General features: G+C 46.2%; 1 long non-coding RNA gene across 1 annotated transcript; it reads right to left on the bottom strand.

The window, feature by feature from the left end:
• Positions 1-8,907: 8,907 nt before the first annotated feature.
• LOC142403828 (uncharacterized) lies at positions 8,908-15,820 on the bottom strand. The gene is made up of 4 exons (XR_012773697.1): positions 15,578-15,820; positions 15,385-15,464; positions 11,200-11,319; positions 8,908-9,730 (listed from the first exon to the last, which is right to left on the bottom strand). It is a non-coding gene; the product is annotated as an uncharacterized LOC142403828 (long non-coding RNA).
• Positions 15,821-20,418: the final 4,598 nt, after the last annotated feature.

Here is a 20,418-nt window from a genome sequence, read left to right as displayed (position 1 = left end):
CTCCTCCTAGATTTTTCCAATGCCTTAATATACAGCCTAGAGGGGATGTACTCGGGACCCCCCTTTCCAGCGACTACTGACTTCCCATTATAAAATAATACAACACAAAAACATAGAGGCTATATCCGAACACACAGCAAATTCATAGCTCCAATATCCAGACCAAAATTCAGAAACCAATATGACAACACAAAGCCATAAAAACTATATCCAAACGCACAACAAATCCATAGTTCCAATATCCAGACCAAAATTCAGAAACCAATAGCCAGTTGGGGACTCTAACCCCTTTGGGGACTCTAACCCCGACCCTTTAGCCAGAGCTCCACAGGCTTTCGCCTAGCAGAGATTAGCTACCTTAGGTACCTTTTGTAGCCCAACCCTGCGTAACTTTCGCTGCGCCTTACAGGCAGGCAACCAACCCTTGTTACTGGTATACTCAGAAAGAATGCCTTATTACCTTGTTCCAGAGGATCTTGCTCAGAATTCTTTGGTCCGGGGATCGGAGGTTCTCCCCAAAACTGTCACCGAAATCGGGAATCAAACTCCTTAACACTAATGTAATATTAAGAAGCAGGCATTCTTTATTACGGCGCCGGATGCACCAAAAGCCAAAATGTTTAATCAAAATTTTTATACTGGAACATTTCAAATATGTGTCAAAACAATACTTTGACACCAAAATGTGATTTAAAAAAAGGTTAAAACTTCTCAAAGCATAACGGAACATGTATTTTACTGGATGAAATATGATCCAAAATTTTTCTTTTTTTTTTTTTTTTTAACTGGGGTTAAAAAAATCCTGGCTCCTGCACTTTTGTCAGGCAGAATTTGTTTATCAACCTTCACAGTTTTATAAGGGGCGGAAGGCTGATGGCTGATACTGTAGAAACTTAGAAAACTATGATAAAGTGTTGTCCAAAACTAACTGCGAGGCAAAAACATCAGGACTTGAGTTGAAAGATACCTGAGTAAACAAAATATAACAAAATAATATAACATGGCCAAGAGGAGTCAATAGAAAGGTAAAAGATAGATAATCACAATCGACTACCTCATCAAGCTCTGACCATTATCATGGCAAGCAGCTACGTCGTATAATCCTGATGATTCATTTATCACATGCCAATTTAAAACTTCCTAATTTCTGCCCTTCGTTGCTTTTGTTGGAAGGAACCTTGCTGCTCTGGTGTGTAAAAGCCATCAAATTTGAAGTCCAATACTATTCATAGATAGTTTATACACTTTTGTTGCTATGCCAATACTGTAATTTAATTTAATAATTATTCTTCCTCCCTGAGGTTTACCCACTGGTGTATTTTTAGAGATCAATCATATTCCCTCTTGATGGTGACTTGGATATACTAAACAAGCTGTGGTGGGTTAACCTTGGCTGGCTGCCAGACCCCTACCCAGCTGCTCTCTCAGGAGGACAGGGGGAGAAAATAAGATGGAAAAGCTCATGGGCTGAGATAAAGACAGGGAGATTGCTTACCAATTACAGTCACAGGCCAAAAAGACTCGACTTGGGGAAGATTAATTTAATTTATTGCCAAATAAAAATAGAATAGGACAGTGAGAAACAAAGACAAAACTCAAAACACCTTCCCTCCACCCCCACCTTCTTCCCAGGCTCAACACTCCTTCATTCCTGACTCTTCTACCTCCTCCACCCTGCCGAGCGGTGCAGGGGGGATGGAGAATGGGGAGCTGTGGTCAGTTCGTAACAGTTTGTCTCTGCCAATCCTTCCTCCTCGCACTTTTCCCCTGCTGGAGCAGGGGTGAAGGCAGTGGTCCATCCTGGAAGACAGATGTATGTCTGATAACACTTCACAGGTGGCTTTCAATACAATAAGCATCTCTTTAGACTTGCCTGTAAAGGTATGTCATGTAGATGCTCACATGCGCAAGAACTGCGCCACCAAAGAACATCAAAACAATGAACAGGTAGATCAGGCTGCCAGAATTTAAGTGGCTTAGGTGGATCTGGACTGGGAGTGAAGGGGGAGCTATTCATAGCTCAGTGGGCCCGTGAAACATCGGGACATCTAGGGAGAGATGCAACGTACAGATGGGCTCACGATCGAGGGATGGATCTGACCATTGAGGCCATCACACAGGTAACACAAGAACGTGAAACATGAGCCATAATCAAGCAAGCCAGATGAATAAAGTCTACCTGGAACAGCGGGTGGTGGCTGGGATATCAAGATGGTGAGGCCTGGAAGATCGGTTATTTTGGATCACTGCCACGAACCCGCCAAGGCAAGCGCTACATGCTTAGCATGATGGAAGTGACTACCATCTGGCTGTAAACCACTACCCTGTAAACCACTCCACAACCCAAAACACCATCTTGGGCTTTGAAAGGCAATTCTGTGGCAACATGGAACCCTAGAAAGAATTGAGTCGGACAAAGGGACTCATTTCTGAAATAACCGTATAGACTCCTGGGCCAAGGATCATGGCATTGATTAGGTGTATCACATCCTCTGTCACCCATAAGCCTCTGGAAAGACTGAACGATATAGTGGACTGTTAAAGACTATACTGAAAGCAATGGGCACTGGGGCATGGAAGCACTTGGATGTAAATTTAGCAGAAACCACTTGGCTGGTTAACACCAGAGGGTCTGCTAACTGACCTGGTCCTGCCCAAACAAAGCCCCTACGTACTGTAGAAGGAGGTAAGGTCCCCATAGCGCGTGTAGGAAATTGGCTGGGCAAGACCGCATGGGTTGCTCCTCCCTCCGGAAAAGACAAACCCATTTGTGGGATTGCTTTCTCTCAAGGGCCCAGGTACACTTGGTGGGTAACGCAGGAGGATGGGGAAATCCAGCGTGTACCTCAAGGAGGTTTAACCCTGTGGGAAAATAACACATAATTTCAGTTGGATGTTGTAAGAAGTTGTGATGGGTTGACCCTGGCTGGACGCCAGGTGCCCACCAAGCCGCTCTACCACTCTCCCTCCTCAACTGGACAGGGGAGAGAAAATATAACGAAAGGCTCGTGGGTCAAGATAAGGACAGGGAGATCACTCAGCAATTACCGTCACGGGCAAAACAGACTTGACTTGGGGAAAATTAATTTAATTTATTGCCAATCAAATCAGAGTAGGGTAATGAGAAATAAAACCAAATCTTAAAACACCTTCCCCCCACCCCTCCCTTCTTCCCGGGCTCAACTTCACTCCCAATTTCTCTACCTCCTCCCCCTGAGCGGCACAGGGGGACGGGGAATGGGGGTTGCGGTCAGTTCATCACATGTTGTCTCTGCCGCTCCTTCCTCCTCACACTCTTCCCCTGCTCCAGCGTGGGGTCCATCCCACGGGAGACAGTCCTTCACGAACTTCTCCAACGTGGGTCCTTCCCACGGGCTGCGGTTCTTCACAAACTGCTCCAGCGTGGGTCCTTTCCAGAGGGTGTAGTCCTTCAGGAACAGACTGCTCCAGCGTGGGTCCCCCACAGGGCCACAAGTCCTGCCAGAAAACCTGCTCCTGCATGGGTTCCTCTCTCTCCATGGGGTCACAGGTCCTGCCAGGAGCCTACTCCAGCGCGGGCTTCCCATGGGGCCACAGCCTCCTTCGAGCGCGTCCACCTGCTCCAGCGTGGGGTCCTCCATGGACCTACTCCACCATGGACCTCCACGGGCTGCGGGGGGACAGCCTGCCTCACCATGGTCTTCACCACGGGCTGCAGGGGGACAGCCTGCCTCACCATGGTCTTCACCACGGGCTGCAGGGGAATCCCTGCTCCGGCGCCTGGAGCACCTCCTCCCCCTCCTTCTTCACTGACCTTGGTGTCTGCGGAGTTGTTTCTCTCACATATTCTCACTCCTCTCTCCAGCTGCTGCTGGTGTTGCGCAGGGGTTTTTTTCCCTGCTTCTTAAATATGTTATCACAGAGGCACTACCACTGTCGCTGGTTGGCTTGGCCTTGGCCAGCGGCGGGTCTGTCTTGGAGCCGGCTGGCATTGGCTCTATCAGACATAGGGGCAGCTTCTGGCGTCTTCTCACAGAAGCCACCCCTGTAGCCCCCCGCTACCAAAACCTTGCCACGCAACCCAATACAGAAGTACTACAGAAGGAACCACCCAAACCAATGGAGAATGAGCCTTGCAAGAAATGGGGCAAGCACAGTGGTGACCCAACTTGAGCTGGTTTTGGCACCCAACAATCCAACACAACACACTGCCTCTTCTGTCCTGAATGACCACTGTAACAGATGGAGCCCAAGTCATGGACTAAATGAACTGAACAGATTTTTGGGGACATTTGGGGGATGGCCCATAGAATACAGGAATTATATTTGTGTATATGTCAAAGGACAGGGAGGAGGGTGGTGGCTGATGAGGATGTATTGGATAGTGTAGGACCTGAGCATGATGCAAATGATTTGGAATTGTGGTGGAGATTATACTAGGTGTACTAGGTCTGGCTGGGATGGAGTTAACTTTCCCCATAGCAGCCCATATGGTGCTGTGCTTTGCATTTGTGGCTAAAACAGTGTTGATAACACACCAGTGTTTTGGCTATTGTTGAACAGTGCTTGCACAGCATCAAGGCTTTCTTGATGCTGTGCAAGCACTGTGCACTGTGCACCCCAGCAAGTAGGCTAGGGGTGATCAAGAGACTGGGAGGGGATACAGCCAGGACAGCTGATCCAAATTGACCAAAGGGATATTTCATGCCCTATATATTTCATGCTCAACAATAAAAACTGGGGGTAGAGGAAGAAGGGGATGGGGTTTTTTTGGCTTCCGAGGTGGCCGTTGCTCTGAGACTGGCTGGGCATTGATCTGCTTGTGGGAGGTGGTGAGTGATTGCCTTTGCATCACTGTGGGGTTTTTTTTCCTCTTTCCTTCACCTATTAAACTGTCTTTATGTCGACCCATGGGTTTTCTCGGTTTTGCTCTTCCTATTCTCTCCCTCGTCTTGCTGGGGGAGTGAGCGAGCAGCTGTGTGGGTGTTTGGCTGCTGGCTGGGGTCAACCCATAACGTCACTGAAGTATAGCACCTCGGTTTTTGGATTGTCAGACTGAGACATCAGGGTCATTCTCACAGGGATACATGGCACGGGTATCTCTTCTATAGACCCTCTGTCCTAGTCGACCTAATCAAAATATACATCAGCTGTGTCTTCCTCTGTGATGGTAAAGAAGAGGGCAAGGCACATCATTAACTGATTCCTCTCTAGATCTTCCTCTCCAGACATTCAAGTCACATGCTTGAATGGAACGTCTGAAATCATAAGGCTGGCCTTTGCTATTTTACATCATTCCTGCTCAGGTTGCTTCCTATATTCCTAGCAGTTTTCAAGTGATCTTTCTCAGTCCCCAGTCCTTTTATTTCTTTCTGTTCCTGAACTACTCATATTTTTGCCTGTCCTCCCGTTCCCACACCCTTTTCCCCAGAATTCTTTGCCTTACTTTCCTTCTCTGAATTAACACTTTATAAAATCATAGAATCATAGAATGGTTTAGGTTGGAAGAGACCTTAAAGATCATCTAGTTCCAACTTCCCTGCCATGGGCAGGGACATCTTTCACTAGATCAGATTGCTCAAAGCCCCATCCAACCTGGCCTTGAACACTTCCAGGGAGGGGGCATCCACAACTTCTCTGGGCAACCTGTTCCAGTGTCTCACCACCCTCACAGTAAAGAATTTCTTCCTAATATCTAATCTAAATCTAATCTCGAAGGGGGAGGGGGATAATATCAGGCTTGCCCGAGGGAAGCTGAGGGACGACGTGCCACGGTTAGAGGGAGCGGGTGCCAGCGAGGACACTCGGCCTGTGTCTCTGAGATGTGCTGGGTACACTGGGGCACAGCCGAAGTCGAACAGAGTTGAGCTAGGGGATACTGAGGCAATAGGAGCCAAGAGGGAAATGCCAGTGAAACGCCTCAAAGCACGCAAGGGGTGTTCTTCTATGAAGGAGACACGGATGACAGCCCAGCTGAAGTGCCTCTACACCAATGCACGCAGCATGGGTAACAAGCAGGAGGAGTTGGAAGCCATTGTACACCAGGAAAACTATGATATGGTTGCCATCACGGAAACGTGGTGGGGTGACTCGCACAACTGGAGTGCGGCGATGGATGGCTATAAACTCTTCAGGAGGGATAGGCGAGGCAGGAGAGGTGGTGGGGTAGCCCTATACGTCAGGGAGAGTCTGGATAGTTTAGAGCTCGATGATGGTGACGATAGGGTGGAGTGTCTATGGGTAAGAATCAGGGGGAAGGCCAACAAGGCAGATATTGTGGTGGGAGTCTGTTACAGACCACCCAACCAGGATGAGGAGGCAGACAAACTATTCTATAAGCAGCTGGGAGAAGCCTCACGATCGCTAGCCCTTGTTCTCATGGGGGACTTCAACCTGCCGGATGTCTGCTGGAAATACAATACAGCAGAGAGGAAACAGTCTAGGAGGTTCCTGGAGCGTGTGGCAGATAACCTCCTGACGCAGCTGGTGAGGGAGCCAACTAGGGAAGGGGCCCCGCTGGACCTCTTGTTCACCAACAGAGAAGGACTTGTGAGCCATGTGATGGTTGGAGGCCGTCTTGGGCAGAGTGATCATGAAACGATAGAGTTTTTGATACGTGGAGAAGTGTGGAGGGGGGTCAGCAGAACTGCCACCTTAGACTTCCGGAGGGCGGACTTCGGCCTGTTTAGGAGACTGGTCGAGAGAGTCCCCTGGGAGGCAGCCCTAATGGGCAAAGGAGTGCAGGAAGGCTGGACATTCTTTAAGGAGGAAGTCCTAAAGGCACAAGAGCGGGCTGTCCCCAGGTGCCGAAAGACGAGCCGGCGGGGAAGAAGACCGGCCTGGCTGACTAGAGAGCTCTGGCTCGAACTCAGGAAAAAGAGGAGAGTCTATGACCTCTGGAAGAAGGGGCAGGCAACTCAGGAGGACTACAAAGGTGTAGCGAGGCTGTGCAGGGAGAAAATTAGAAGGGCCAAAGCTGAGCTAGAGCTCAATCTGGCTGCTGCCGTAAAAGACAACAAAAAACACTTCTTCAAATACATTAGCAGCAAAAGGAGAGCTCAGGAGAATCTCCAGCCCCTAGTAGACGGGGGAGGGAACACAGTGACCAAGGATGAGGAAAAGGCTGAGGTACTTAATGCCTTCTTTGCCTCACTCTTTAATAGCAGGGCCAATTGTTCTCTGGGTACCCAGCCCCCGGAGTTGGAAGATAGGGACGGGGACCAGAATGGAGCCCCCATAATCCAGGGGGAAATGGTGAGTGACCCGCTGCACCACTTAGACACTCACAAGTCTATGGGGCCTGATGGGATCCACCCGAGAGTACTGAAGGAATTGGCAGATGTGCTCACCAAGCCCCTTTCCATCATTTACCAGCAGTCCTGGCTAACTGGGGAGGTCCCTGCTGACTGGAGGTTAGCAAATGTGACGCCCATCTTCAAGAAGGGCCGGAAGGAGGACCCGGGGAACTACAGGCCTGTCAGCCTGACCTCGGTGCCGGGGAAGCTGATGGAGCAGATCATCCTGAGTGCCATCACATGGCATGTAGAGGATAACCAAGGGATCAAGCCCAGCCAGCATGGGTTCAGGAAAGGCAGGTCCTGCTTGACCAACCTGATCTCCTTCTACGACAAGGTGACCCGCCTAGTGGATGAGGGAAAGGCTGTGGATGTTGTCTATCTAGACTTCAGTAAAGCCTTTGACACGGTTTCCCACAGCATTCTCCTGGAGAAACGGGCTGCTCACGGCTTGGACGGGTGTGCTCTTCGCTGGGTAAAGAACTGGCTGGATGGCCGGGCCCAAAGAGTGGTGGTGAATGGAGTTTACTCCTGTTGGCGGCCGGTCACAAGCGGTGTTCCCCAGGGCTCTGTGTTGGGGCCAGTGCTGTTTAATATCTTTATCAATGATCTGGATGAGGGGATCGAGTGCACCCTCAGTAAGTTTGCAGACAACACCAAGTTGTGCGGGAGTGTTGATCTGCTTGAGGGGAGGAAGGCTCTGCAGAGGGACCTGGACAGGCTGGATCGATGGGCCGAGGTCAATTGTATGAGGTTCAACAAGGCCAAGTGCAAGGTCCTGCGCTTGGGCCACAGCAACCCCATGCAACGCTACAGGCTTGGGGAAGAGTGGCTGGAAAGCTGCCTGGCAGAGAAGGACCTGGGGGTGTTGGTTGACAGCCACCTGAATATGAGCCAGCAGTGTGCCCAGGTAGCCAAGAAAGCCAATGGCATCCTGGCTTGTATCAGGAATAGTGTGGCCAGCAGGAGTAGGGAAGTGATCGTGCCCCTGTACTCGGCACTGGTGAGGCCGCACCTCGAATACTGTGTTCACTTTTGGGCCCCCCACTACAAGAGGGACACTGAGGTGCTGGAGCGTGTCCAGAGAAGGGCAACGAAGCTGGTGAAGGGTCTAGAGCAGAAGTCTTATGAGGAGCGGCTGAGGGAGCTGGGGTTGTTTAGCCTGGAGAAAAGGAGGCTGAAGGGAGACCTTATTGCTCTCTACAACTACCTGAAAGGAGGTTGTAGAGCGGTGGGGGTCGGTCTCTTCTCCCAGGTAACAAGTGATAGGACAAGAGGAAATGGCCTCAAGTTGCGCCAGGGGAGGTTTAGACTGGATATTAGGAAATTTTACTTCACTGAAAGGGTTGTCAAGCATTGGAACAGGCTGCCCCGGGAAGTGGTTGAGTCGCCATCCCTGGAGGTATTTAAAGGACGTTTGGATGAGGTGCTTAGGGACATGGTGTAGTGGTGGTCTTGGTAGTGTCAGGTTTACGGTTGGACTCGATGATCTTAAAGGTCTTTTCCAACCTATACAGTTCTGTGATTCTGTGATTCTGTAAATCTACCCTCTTTCAGTTTAAAACCATTACCCCTCGTCCTATCACTACACTCCCTGATAGAGTCCCTCCCAATCTTTCCTGTAGGCCCCCTTTAAGAGCTGGAAGGTCGCTATAAGATCTCCCCAGAGCCTTTTCTTCTCTGGGCTAAACAACCCCAACTCTCTCAGCCTTTCTTCATAGGAGAGGTGTTCCAGCCCTCTGATCATTTTCGTGGCTCTCCTCTGGACCCGCTCAAGCAGGTCCATGTCCTTCTTATGCTGGGGGCCCAATCTATACTAGACTGCAAAATGCTGCTACGCTTCTAATTGGGCTTTCCCTTTCCTACCTCAAATTTTCTCCCTTTCTACCTGTGAAAAAGTTAGCATATTTGTCAGAGTCCAATACTCTCTGACCAGGTTCTTTTAGATATTCCACGCGAGGAGGGTTTAATGTTTAATGTCAAATTTACTTATTTGAAGATATTTGGTGATACATGGGATTTTGATTTAGAAGAGTGATACAGCAATATACTGAAATTACAACACAAGCATAATATAGCAATTGCAATATGCAGTTGAATCATAATACAAGTGATTCTCATTACCAGTCTCTATATGCTCACTGTCATGACACTGGGCGTCCCCAGTCACCAGGAAGGAATATGTGGGTTGAAGCCAGCTCAATCCCGTTGCTCTCTTCAAGGTTTGTTTTGTTAGTTGTCCAGTTTTTATACTTTATGTTGGGCTGAGCTGTAGTCAATCAGATTCAGTGTTATACAGGTATATGCGGAAGGTCGGTCTGATCTAAATTTTTAGATGTCAGAAGTATACTAGAGCTGGCGGAAGGCCGGGACTTACGTAAAGTTGATAATGGGGATTCAGACCGGGATGTGGAACGTCTAATCAAAAATTATTGTGCTTGGGAGTGAAACGCATCCTGGAGAAGTATGTAAGCCAAGTAAGATGTTTTGGGAACAATCTGAAGCTACTAGCAGAAGTGTGATAAGAAGCACCCTCACGTGAACTATCCTCATTATAATACTAAAAGTCACACCCCTTGAGCTGGAGACCCTGGCCCAAGCAGAGACCCCTCACCTCTGGGCATGCGTAGAATATTAAAGTAGTACTGTAGCTTTAAGAGTAAGACAAGAAAATGTAGACCAATAGAAAACTGCTTTGCGTAATTACTTATGCATATGTATAACTAGACTGTATAAATACTGCACCTGTATGAACGAGCAGTGCGCTAGCTTTGTGGAGCTACCACCTAGCACCCGGTCTTGCGCAAAACGTGAAATAAACTGATATGTCGTCTCTGCGTGCGTATTGGGTGTTGCACACCGGGTAACGAACTCCATTTGTGAGACAACAGAGCCACTTATGCGCTTCCCCCCATTCTGGTCTGTCTGGCTCAGGAAGACATTACTCCCTACTAATTATCTCAGGGAACCTGATGACTCACTGGTACAGCTGTATATCTAAAACAAAGGTTAGCCTCCAGTCCCCTTTGTGCTGAGATAAATTCAGCTTTCTTTACAATACTTGGCAGTCATCCTTTACATTCTTCCCTGAGCTCATTATTTTTTCCCTTCTCCTCTGAGCCTTCTTCCATTGTGGGGGTGTGTTGGTCAGTCACAATGTTATAAATAGCTAAGCAAATTTTAGGATCTCCTAGTTCACTCCCCTAGGTCTCTCTGTTTTCCCATGTAGCCAATGATTAATTCCACCAGAAAGAAGTTAGATCCTCCTTTCCTCTGTTCTCCATAGTCCATGAGCCAGTCCTTGAGGAAGGATTCGCTTTGCCTCTGCAGCAATGTGAAGGGTAGACTGGAGCATGCCAAATCCTATGACCTACATGCTTTTTCCCCACATTGCTCACTAACTGCAGCCTGAGTTCAAAGTGTCTACACTGGACTGGATATTTGCTGGTAGATCAAGTGCCATTTTAGCACTCCAGCCTGCTCATGTCCAGTCTGGCCACATTCATGAACAGAGCTATGGACCTATGATCGAATTTGGAAGGAACTCTGGGGCTCTGGCTGAAATGAGCTCTTTGTACGGGCCTTCAGTGTGGACAGCTTACTCTTGAAAGGAAGCCTGGACCAGTGCTTAGCTGACATTTGTACCCATACTACACCCTTCTCCACTTAAATATTCGCACAGGAGATAGTCACAGTCTGCTCCTGCAAACAGCTATGTATATAAATATATACACGTAGCTATGTATATACGTACACCCCCACACACACAAACATTCCTTTCTTGCTTGGCAGCTAATGGCAGGTACCTGCTGATGTGATGACAGAAGTCAGCCCTACTTCACTGACCAAGAGCTCCTGTCTATTGCATTCCAGATGCAAGATTAAGATAGGGTCTTTAGTATTTTAACTATCAAAAAGGACTTACCGTCTTAATAATTTCTCTTTGAATGATAGAGTATTCACTAATCTCTCAACAGCTTGACTTCAATAGTACTGCTTCTATCCAATTTAAGGAGGAATCTGGATACTTATGTGAGAATCCCAGCTTGAAAAATGAGATGAGGGAGGGTAGTGATAAACAAGTACTGGTTAAAAACAATCTCTAAATTTTCTGTGAAGTACCAGAAATGTATGATGCTAAATTTAGAATAATTACACCAGTAAAGACACACAGCTCAGCTAAGTGTTAGAAGAAAATATATCACGCTGGATCCAACAGCCCGAGAGAGGCGAGGCTGCTGCCACTCCATGTCCCCATGTCCAACCAGTAGTGAGGCTGGAGATGTATTCCCAGCAGGCACATGCACACAGAACACACTACATATATACGTATATATGTATATACGCATATACATGGCCAGCCACACAGATCACAGACAGACACTCAGACCATTCACATGAACACGGACAGCACCAACAACCTCATCCTGCTCCCCTCTCTGTCTGAGCAGGATGGAAGTCCACTACTGAGAATATATATACACACATGTGTTGCAAATTAAGTTTAGTTAACTGAATTCTTTTAACTGTATTCTTTTGTCTGAATAGTTTTGCTTAGCATGAGTAGCTAAAGTTGCTGAAGCCTTAGGCCGCAAGCTGCGAACTTTCACCTAGAAAAGTTGAACTTATCTTGAACTGTTGCTTAGTTATGTGAAGGAAGGCCCTGAGACCAGTGCAAACTGGAAAATAAGAAGGCCACGATTGTCAGCAGAAGTTGCAACCCGTCCAGATAAGAACAGCTAATGGCCCGTCTGGAGTCAGAGAAAGAATCCAATAAGGAACAAGAAGACTCCAAACCAGAAATTGCCATTGGACCAAGAGGCGCGTGCAAGGCGCGTGAAGAGCGCGTGAAGAACAGGTGCATAGATTGTAAGGGTATAAATACCCAGGGATTTCTTTGTTCTGGGTCCCTCTCCAGAGGCACCCAGCTCGAGCTGCTCCTATTGCTGTACCACTCAATTAAATTATTTATTTTTTTTTCCTGGGATCAGACATCTGAGACTCTGCTGCGGGAAACCTAGGGCAAAGAAATTTCTTTAACATATGTACAAGGTGGATCCCTCCAGCAACTGGTCTCAGACACTCAGTCTGCCCAGTAGCTTCCCCTGGATCCCAGTCTCCCTAGTTGCTGGCACCTGGACATAAGAGCCCCTGAGGCCGCAGCCCTACTCCAGTGGCTGGTACAGGCAATTGGGTTTTTTTTGTTTTTAAATGTACAGACTTGATTATTCTATCCAGACTGAATGTAAAAAAGAAAAGCAGCCCTGCCGCTTTTGAAAAAACACAATGTGTTTTCTTTTCCTTTTTGAAAACACACAAAATATGTGTTTTCTATTTAATCTGTAAACATAGGTTGCTTTAATAAATATACATTTGGATCTAATTACTGCCCCTTCACAGTAATCCCAAAAAGGGAAATGAATGTTTTTTCTTTTAGGGAATGGATTCCTTGATGAGGCAGCTGTGCCTGTTCAGTTGGCATCTGCAGAATGCTAGAGTTTGGCAGTATTGACGAAAAGTAGCTTTCAAAATTAATAAATCGTTGTTTCTGTGGCAGAATTTTACCCTGGTCTAGACCCACTAAAAGATTTAGGGGAAACGTAGGTATTTAAGTCCAACATCGCAGTAAGAAATCCTTGCTTAGTGTCGTGGTTTAACCCCAGCCAGCAACTAAGCACCACACAGCTGCTCGCTCACTTCCCCCAAGCAGGATGGGGGAGAGAATCAGAAGGGTAAAAGTGAGAACACTCGTGGGTTGAGATAAAGACAGTTTCATAGGGAAAGCAAAAGCCACGCACGCAAGCAAAGCAAAGCAAGGAATTCATTCACTCCTTCCCCTGGGCAGGCAGGTGTTCAGCCATCTCCAGGAAAGCAGGGCTCCATCACGCGTAATGGTTACTTGGGAAGACAAAATGCCATCGCTCCGAATGTCCCCCCCTTCCTTCTCCTTCCCCCAGCTTTATATTGCTGAGCGTGACGCCATATGGTGTGGAATAGCCCTTTGGTCAGTTGGGGTCAGCTGTCCCGGCTGCGTCCCCTCCCAACTTCTTGTGCACCCCCAGCCTACTCGCTGGCGGGGTGGTGCGAGAAGCAGAAAAGGCCTTGACTCTGTGTAAGCACTGCTCAGCAGTAACCAAAACACCCCTGTGTTATATCAACACTGTTTTCAGCACAAATCCAAAACACAGCCCCATACCAGCTACTGTGAAGAAAATTAACTCTATCCCAGCCAAAACCAGCGCACTCAGTTACCGTCTAAACTCCTTGGGTATCTTCCTAGTTCATTCTAAATATACCATTCCTGAGTTTTCTGCTTTTTCTCGTGTTGCGAACAGCTTGGCACATGTCTGCTGCATAAATCTGATGAAGATGTAGAACCTCCTGGAGAAGAGAAGGCTCCGGGGAGACCTTATTGCGGCCTTTCAATATATAAACGGGGCTTATAGGAAAGATGGAGAGAGACTTTTTACCAGGGCCTGTACTGACAGTACAAGGGGCAACGGTTTAAACTGAAAGAGGGTAGATTTAGATTGGACATTAGGAAGAAATTTTTTACGATAAGGGTGGTGAGACACTGGAACAGGTTGCCCAGAGAAGTTGTGGATGCCCCATTGTCCTGGTTTTGGCTGGGACAGAGTTAATTTTCTTCCTAGTAGCTGGTATAGTGCTGTGGTTTGGATTTTAGTATGAGAATAATGTTGAGAACACGCTGATGTTTTAGTTGTTGCTAAGTAATGCTTACACTGGTCAAGGACTTTTCAGCTTCCCCTGCTCTGCCAGGTGCACAAGAAGCTGGGAGGGGGCACAGCCAAGACAGTCGATCCAAACTGGCCAAAGGGCTATTCCATACCATATGGCGTCATGCTCAGTACAGAAACTGGGGGGAGTTGGCCAGGGGGACAGTGATCGCTGCTCGGGGACTGGCTGGGCATCGGTTGGCGGGTGGTGAGCGGTTGCATCACTTGTTTTTTGTTTGGTTTTTGTTTTTTTTTTCCCTGGGTTTTGTTCCTCTCTCTCTCTCTCTCTCTCTCTCTTGTTATTTTCGTTTTCTTTACATTATTATTATTATTATTATTATTATTATTATTATTATTATTATCGTTATTATCGTTATTATTATCGTTATTATTTTATTTCCATTATGAAACTGTTCTTATCTCAGCCCACGAGTTTTCTTACTTGTGCTTTTCCGATTCTCTCCCCCCTCCCAGTGGGATGGGGGAGGGTGAGCGAGCGGCTGCGTGGTGCTTAGTTGCCGACTGGGGTTAAACCACGACACCCATCATTGGAAGTGTTCAATGTCAGGTTGGACCGGGCTTTGAGCAACCTGATGTAGGGAAAGATGTCCCTGCCCATGGCAGGGGGGTTGGACTAGATGATCTTTGAAGGTCCCTTCCAACCCAAACCATTCTATGATTCTGTTATTCTAATTTAGGGGTTTCCCTCCATACTTAATTTAATGAGCTCTAAGAGGGCAGAAATAAGGGGCCTTTCAGGCTCCAGTTGAGGCCATTCCATTAAAAATCATAGTGATGTCACCATGCCCTCCAAACCAATGAACAGTATTACACATGCACCTCTTTCCTCAGGTTAATAGGGTCAAAACCCCTTCATTTTTAAGACTTCCATGCCTAAAACTGTTCCAATTGCTAGACTGATAGTGTGTGGGAGTTGTTCTCCATTTCTCTTAACTATGGAAAATATTGCAAGCATCCATCATGCTACAGAAAATACAAGGGGAGCATGAGTAGCATTTGGTTACGGTAATCTAGACTTCTGGTTCCTTTTACAAGTTACAATTTTTGTATCTCTGTGTCACTGGATAAAGGAGCAATCCACGTTGAACAGGAAAACTAAACCCAGGTTCCTAATTCCTGGGCTAATGCTAATAAGCAGGAGGCTTTTACACTAAAACAAACACCTCACCCCCTGCCGTGTTACCAGTTTCACGAAAGAACAAACAAGAGTTTCATAAAGTCAGGATCTAGTTCCCTAATGTGGGGGACAACGATGATGACTTCAGATGTGCTTGACAAGAGGTAGGAAAGAGAAGTTCAATTCTTGCACTGCTTCTACAGAGAAGCTTGAGTACTTCATTCTACTCTCTCACCTCAGTAAGGAAGATGACATTTTATATTCAGTGCTTTCACCAGCTTCCCTCCCTAACGAGGTCTGTAATTCCCAAAGAAACTAGATTAAAGAAAGAAAAAAAATAAAGACAAGTCACTACTGGTATCGAGATGTCATCACCTGCTTTTAAACTGCAAGAGGGAAAGAAATTCTCTGCTGCTGTGGGCGCTCACCTCACACCATTGAGGAACGACGGCCCCCGCGCCGCTGGGTAATGGCTGCCGTTACACAACAGCACAGGCTGTGTGCCCAGCCAAGGACTGCGGGGTGTGCTGCTAAAATTAGAAGTGACAGTAGAGCTACTTATCCCCTCTTCCCGCCTCGGTGTGCAGGGTTATGGGGTGATTTGGTTCTGCAGCTGCACGGGGACGCCCCCTGGGCGGGTCCGTAACAGCCCCTTCCTCGGAGGAGCCTCATGCGAGTGGTGGTGACCGGTGCTGGTCCCGGATGGGAGTTTCCAGTCAGGCGCGACATGGTCACCCCAACGCGGGTCCTTGCGGCCGCAGCTAACCGGCGCGGCGCACGCTGGGCCTCTCTTTTTTCGGCTTTTCCAGTATAAAAATTTTGATTAAACATTTTGGCTTTTAAAAATTTGCAAGAACCTAAACTCTTTGTTGAATTAATCATAAATTCACAAAATCTTTAGGTCAACAGAAAAAAATTATTTTCAAATATTTATACAAAATAATTAATCCATTCTAATAATATAACTAATAATATCCCCCTGCAGCCCGTGGATGTCCATGGTGGAGTAGGTCCATGGAGGACCCTGAAACAAAATTCGTGGAGACTACCCTTTAAAATCCGAATCTCCCAGCAGGCGAATTGGAGTTTCAGAGTGTTCCCAAAATAAAACTCCATAGCAACGGAGTTACTATTAAGCAGGTATCCTTTATTACAGCGCTGGGCAGCACTGGGGATCGCTCCACCATAAGTGCTCGGACAAGCAAGCAAGATCGCAGAGGTTATATGTTGCAAAATATACATATTCATAAGATTAATTTATATTAACATGAGATTTCTTGGAACTCATTAATATATGTAAATGTCCCTGACGCATGCGTACTTAAGTCCTTAGGTGGTCGTTAGGGATCCTCTGGTGGTCGTTGGAGGAAGTCGGTAGTCTTCATCACTCTGACCGCTGACTGAACTTTGTCTTGACGCATGCTCAGTCCATTTTGTCTTGCCCATACCTTCCTTGCATATCCAAAACCAGGTGGTTCTTGTGTAGTTTCTCCTTATCAGCCCTTTCCAGGGACACAGGGCCTGAAGAATTCCTTTTTATCTGTCTACATTGCAACTATCTCAGCTAACCAAGGATTTAACACAGGCAAAGCATTCTTACTCTGATGATTAGGTCAAATAAAGAATGCTCGTTAGCAATTCTACTATCTAAGCTTCCTTACTTAAGGCCAACAATACTGGCAAGCTAGGCCAAATTCTCTGCGAAAGGGAAACTAAAAGGAAACATTGAGCACCCAAGATATTTACAACATTTCTTTTTGTCTTTGGGGATTTTAGCTCTTTTCATTCCCCCCTTTTCTTTAAACTTTGTAAATTCTTTTACAAAGGTTCTAAATTAAAAGTCATTACTACTTCCACATATTTCTTTCAATTATTTGCTTTACACAGCCAACACAAATGGCAAGGATGATAACAATTATTATCATAACAATTAGCCCTTCTAATAATGTAGCCAGCCATCCTTTCAGTGACCATCCTCCTAGGGTTTGCAGAATTTTATTTAGCCAATTATTTTCTGCAGTCTCTCAGAGAGCTTTACTATCTTTTGCTACTCTTTTCATCTCATCTAACTGTCTTTGCAAATCATCAGTCACATTGGGTATGTGGACACAGCAATGTTCTGTATCTAATTTTAAGTATCCACATACCCCTTGTTCTTTAATCAATAGTAAATCTAATGCTAACCTATTCTGTATGGTCATCTTAGTATTTGCTTGAACCTGCCTGTTAATAATTTGAAACCCTTTCTGGGTAGCTCTTGATAGTGCCTCTACTTGCCAAGTCAAATTATCTATCAGTATTCTATTTTCTAATGCCATTAATCCTGGTAACAAAAAACTTTGAATTCCCCAGCTGAATTCCACAGCAGAGGTAGGCCCTGCCCATGAATCGCCTTCTGGTTCTCGTTTCACTTTTCCCCAATAAGTGGTTTTAATTGGACTTTGCTTCCAAGTTGGGCAGAGTTTCAGAAGTCCTAGGGTTACTTGTCTCCCTGTTGATTCTAGTTTCAATCGAGTAGTCCAATATCCATCTGATGTTACCCACACAGTGTAGCCAGGAGAAGGAATCTTTTGCCTACATTCTTGGGAATGATTTTGAGCGCATTTCTGCTGTAATTCCAAAGTGGAATTGAGAACATTGATCAAAGACTGATTTACCTTTGTGGGGCACCTCCAATTTGTCCTACTAGTATCAGACATTGCCTTCATACTCCAATCAATGCACCAGGCGTTATTTCCTATATACTTCCAAAATCCCTCTACTGGCTTAACCCAAGTTTTGGGAGGCTGTCTAAGTTTCTCACATTCAGGTGATTTCACCTTTTTCCCTTTCTGAATTGAATCGAAAATACACATTACTAGTTTACCCAGGGCAATTCCTCCTCCTGATACAAAGCCAAAGTCCTTTTCGCTATAACCTTTAGGACATTTTCCTCCTCTTGGTTTAGCAATTATAGTTTTGTTTCCTATGGTCACTGGATCTTGTAGTACATTCAAAACTCTATCCCTGCAGTCTCCTTTCTGGTCTAAATAGTATCTTACTCCAGCCTTATTCAATTCTTGGGTCATTTTGTCATAATATTCTAGCATTGTCAAATTCACAGGTATGATTCCCCATGGGATAGGTTGGCCTGCAGATTGAGGAATTGGGAGGCAAGCAGTTACGCTTGTCAAATTTCGCATTTTACCAAATCCTTGAATGAGCTCTAACATTAAATTGTTAGCATCCTCTTCACACAAACTTTTACACACTAGTAAACAAGCGCATAGCAGCATCAGTAAAACTACTTTCGGGTCAATCTTACGGACGTTGGTCCCGTAGGCTGAGATTTCCATGGTCCAGTAGGTGCTTTCTTAATTCTCGAATAGTGGATCCACGCAGCGTGCTTCTCAAGCTTAACTGCAGTGTAGGTTGTGAGCAGAACTTGAAAAGGGCCACTCCATTTCTCTTCAAGAGGGTCACCTGAAATATTTTTAACATAAACCCAATCCCCAGGTTTAAACAAGTGCACCAGAGAATCTAAACCCCACGCTCTGGTAGATACTACTAATTTATTTACTTCTTGTAATTGTTTTCCTAATGCTATTAGATATTGCTGTAAGCTAATTTCCCCTGCTTGGGTGAGATCTTGCCCTCGATATCTGGTTTGAAATGGTCTCCCATATAAAATCTCAAAGGGACTCAATTTCTCTTTAGTCCTTGGTTTAGTTCGAAGTCTCAATAATGCAATTGGGAGGGCCTGATCCCATCTCAAGTTGGTTTCCTGACAAATTTTGCTCAATTCTGTTTTTATCATGTGGTTCATTTTCTCTACCTGTCCACTTGCTTGTGGGCGGTAGGCTGTATGCAATTTCCAATTAATTTCTAAAAACTTACTAGCTTGCTGAACTACCTGTGACACGAAGTGTGGCCCTCTGTCAGAGGAGATAACTTCTGGCACTCCAAACCTAGGAATAATTTCTCTCAATAAAACTTTTGTTACTTCTCGAGCTTTATTTGTTCTGCAAGGGAAAGCTTCAGGCCATCCAGAGTAGGTATCGGTTAACACCAACAGATACCTATACCCCCCTTTTCTAGGGAGCTCTGAAAAGTCTATTTGCCAGTTTTGACCTGGAACATTTCCTTTGCCTATGCTTCCAAATTTTACACGATTTTCTACCTTTGGGTTATTTTTCAAACATGTCTCGCACCTATCAACCACACTTTTCACAGTTTGAAACAAATTTCTAGCCACTATCTGCTTAGTGAGAGAGTTATACAGAGCTTCAGTTCCCCAGTGAGTTTTATCATGTTCAGTCTTTGTCAGTGCCCACAGTAGTCTAAAGGGAATTATTATCCTGTTATCTTTTAACACTGCCCATCCTGATAGGCCAATTTTAGCCTCTAAGTCAGTAATTAACTTCTGATCCTTTTCATCGTATTCAGCTGATTCAGGTAGTGGCAAAGATTTTTCAGGAATTAAACTTAGTTTAATTCCTGATGATTAGGTGATTAGGTGATCATCATTGGTTAGGTGATTAGGTGATTAGGTGATCCTGATGATCTGATGATTAGGTCAAATAAAGAATACTCGTTAGCAATTCTACTATCTAAGCTTCCTTACTTAAGGCCAACAATACTGGCAAGCTAGGCCAAATTATCTGCGAAAGGGAAACTAAAAGGAAACATTGAGCACCCAGGATATTTACAACATTTCTTTTTGTCTTTGGGGATTTTAGCTCTTTTCAACCCCACGCTGGAGCAGGTGGACGCGCTCGAAGGAGGCTGTGGCCCCATGGGAAGCCCGCGCTGGAGTAGGCTCCTGGCAGGACCTGTGACCCCATGGAGAGAGAGGAACCCATGCAGGAGCAGGTTTTCTGGCAGGACTTGTGGCCCTGTGGGGGACCCACGCTGGAGCAGTCTGTTCCTGAAGGACTACACCCTCTGGAAAGGACCCACGCTGGAGCAGTTTGTGAAGAACCGCAGCCCGTGGGAAGGACCCACGTTGGAGAAGTTCGTGAAGGACTGTCTCCCGTGGGATGGACCCCACGCTGGAGCAGGGGAAGAGTGTGAGGAGGAAGGAGCGGCAGAGACAACATGTGATGAACTGACCGCAACCCCCATTCCCCGTCCCCCTGTGCCGCTCAGGGGGAGGAGGTAGAGAAATTGGGAGTGAAGTTGAGCCCGGGAAGAAGGGAGGGGTGGGGGGAAGGTGTTTTAAGATTTGGTTTTATTTCTCATTACCCTACTCTGATTTGATTGGCAATAAATTAAATTAATTTTCCCCAAG

This window comes from Mycteria americana, unplaced genomic scaffold (assembly GCF_035582795.1).
Source record: "Mycteria americana isolate JAX WOST 10 ecotype Jacksonville Zoo and Gardens unplaced genomic scaffold, USCA_MyAme_1.0 Scaffold_44, whole genome shotgun sequence".
Lineage (NCBI taxonomy): Eukaryota > Metazoa > Chordata > Aves > Ciconiiformes > Ciconiidae > Mycteria > Mycteria americana.
This window is presented reverse-complemented; position numbering and strand designations above follow the sequence as displayed.